Consider the following 3,193-nt stretch of genomic DNA (forward strand, 5'->3'; position numbering starts at 1 on the left):
TGAACCGACCCAGGGATTATGAGGTTTTGGTTTTGATCCAACCCAGAGATGAGGAGGTGGTTTTGAACACACCCAGAGAGGAAGAGGTTGTGGTTATGAACAGAGCCAGAGAAGAACAGCTTCAGGTTCTGAACAGACCCACAAAGGAACATGTTCTGGTTCTGAACAGACCCAGAGAGGAACAGGATCAGGTTCTGAATCGACCCAGAGAGGAGGAGGTTCACATCCTGAACTGACCCAGAGAAGAGGATGCTCTGGTTCTGAATGGACCAAAACGGTAGAGAGTTCTGGTTCTGAATGAAACCAGAGAGCAGGAGGTTCAGGTTCTGAACTGACCCAGAGAGAAGGAGGTTCTTGATCTGAACGGTCCCATAGAGGAAGAGGTCCGGATTCTGAATACACCCAGGGAGGAACATGTTCTGTTTTTAAATGGACTGAGAGAGGAGGAGGTTCTGGTTCTGAACGGACCCACAGAGGAATGGGTTCTCGTTCTGAACAGACCCAAAGAGGAACATGTTCTGGTTTTTAATGGACTGAGAGAGGAGGAGGTTCTGGTTTTGAACAGACCTAGACAGCTGGAGTTGTTTCTGGTTATGAACAAACCCAGAGAGGAACAGGATCAGGTTCTGAATGGAGCCAAAGAGGAAGAGGTTCAGGTTCTGATTGGACCCATAGAGGAGGATGTTCTGGTTCTGAATGTAGCCAGAAAGGAAAAGGTTCAGATTCTGAACAGACCAAGAGAGGACATTCTGGTTCTTAATGGACCCAGAGTGGAGGACGTTCTGGTTCTGAATGAAACCAGAGATGAGGAGGTGGTTCTGAATGGACCCAGAGAGGAAGAGGTTCGGATTCTGAACGGACCCAGAAAGAAGGAGATTCTGGTTCTAAATGGAGCCAGAGAGGAGGACGTCCTGGTTCTGAACAGACCCAGAGGGGAAGAGGTTCTGGTTCTGAATGGACCCAGAGACTTGAATGTTCTGGTTCTGAATGGACCCAGAGAGGAGAAGGTTCATTTTCTGAACTGACCCAAAGAGGAGGATGTCGTGATTCTGAATGGACCCAGAGAGGAGGAGGTTCTGGTTCTGAATAGACCCAGGGACGAACAGGTTTAGGTTCTGAATGCACCCAGCCAGCAGGAGGTGGTTCTGAAACGAACCCAAACAAAAGAAGTTGGTTCTGAATGGACCCACAGAGGAGGAGGTTCTGGTTCTGAACTGACCCAGAAAGGAGGAGGTTCTGATTCTGGACATACTGTACACAGAGAGGAACAGGTTATTGTTCTGAACAGACCCAGAGGGGAACATGTTCTGGTTCTGAATGGACCCAGGGAGGAGGAGGTTCTGGTTCTGAACTGACCCAGGGAGGAGGATGTTCTGGTTCTGAATGTAGCCAGAAAGGAAAAGGTTCAGAATCTGAACAGACCAGGAGAGAAGGAGATTCTGGTTCTTAATGGACCCAGAGTGGAGGACGATCTGGTTATGAACGAACCCAGAGATGGGGAGGTGGTTCTGAATGGACCTAGATAGGAAGAGTTTCTGGTTCTTAATGGACCCAAATAGGAGGAAGTGGTTCTGAATTGACCCAGAGAGGAAGAGGTTCCTATTCTGAATGGACCCAGAGAGGAAGAGGTTCTGGTTCTGAACAGACCCAGAGAGAAGGAGCTTCTGAACGGACCCAGAGAGTAGGAGGTTCTGGTTCTGAACACACCAAGAGAAGAAAAGATTCTGGTTCTTAATGGACCAAGAGAGTAAGGGCTTCTGGATCTGAACCGACCCAGGGATTATGAGGTTTTGGTTTTGATCCAACCCAGAGATGAGGAGGTGGTTTTGAACACACCCAGAGAGGAAGAGGTTGTGGTTNAATAAATTATAATTGAGGCAGGGAAGGAAGAGGGCAGGTGAGGGGAATTACTAATTAAGGGAGAGCAAACAGGCCAGATCATGACAGCCTGTTCCCATCTGATCTGTATGCCTGACATGTCTATGGACTCCTGCTGGATTCTGTATGTTTGCTGAACTTGGATATGTTCCCTGTCACCACTCTGGATGTCCCTTCGGAACCTCTTTGGACTTCTGATGTCCTGGTTCTGAATCCTGAGCATGTTCTTGACCTTTAGATTCACCCTCTGGATTATCTTGTCTTCCTTTGACTGTGTGGAGCTGATCTCCAGCTTGTTCTCCATCCTCTGGGACTACTGCGTCTGGGACACTATGGCCCCACCCAGCCCTTGTTTGACAGCCTATCAACTGGATTCCTGCATTAGACGTTCTTAGACGATCTTGTGCAAAGATCACATCCTGTCCTCAATGTTTTCCAAATTTCCAAACATCAGAATTCCTGCTACACAAAAATCCAAATATGTACGCATCTTCTACGTCCTTGACTGACATCAGTGTCAGGTTCTCAATCTTGCATTTCTGCCAGCAATCCATTGTGCATCCGGTGAAAAACTTTCCATCTGGAACACAGGGCTCCTCCTTAATCTGTCTTCCCATCAAAGAAAGGTGATCAATTGCGAGATCTGATGAGATCCACTATTCAGCTTTGGAAGATATGCAAATAGAGGCTCCAAAGGGAACACAAGACATAGACCTAGGCAAGGCAGACAGGGGAGGGCACGGTAGACAGAGATAAAGCACATCCTCCTCCTCCTTTAAGAGTAAGTGAGAAAATAATTCACTGGGTATACAAATTTGTTGTGCATACAAAATGATAATTAAAGTTGTCTAAGTCTAAGTTGTAACTAATTATTTCATAACATATTTATTTATTGTACTGTGGCTCTTGTCACCCTCCATACATGTCATGTAGTTCTCAAAGTAACAGTGGGATGGCAGAGTGCGGCCTGATCTCAGTTTTTGACAAGTCCTGTGTGCTTGTTTGCCTTATCCAAGCACTTTAACAACCAGATAACTCATATATTATACCTTCAATAGATTTGACGCAGCATGATGCCATAATTTCCCTAATCCAGAGATACAGGTAAAGCTGTCTGGCTCCACCACTTCACTTTCCCTGAGTCGCCTCGAAATTCCTCACAATCAAAGTTAGTTTTCAGCTCTAGATGATTGCCAGAAAAGATCATGGCTGTATCATTAATGGTTTGTCTGTTACAGCTACAGAGGCCAAAATGACCTTATCTCACTGTGAAAAGAGCGTTTTGGCCTCAACCTTCTGATTTGAAGCTTGGAAC

Source organism: Cyprinodon variegatus, unplaced genomic scaffold, assembly GCF_000732505.1.
Source record: "Cyprinodon variegatus isolate N-32 unplaced genomic scaffold, C_variegatus-1.0 Scaffold222, whole genome shotgun sequence".
In the NCBI taxonomy this organism is placed as follows: Eukaryota; Metazoa; Chordata; class Actinopteri; order Cyprinodontiformes; family Cyprinodontidae; genus Cyprinodon; species Cyprinodon variegatus.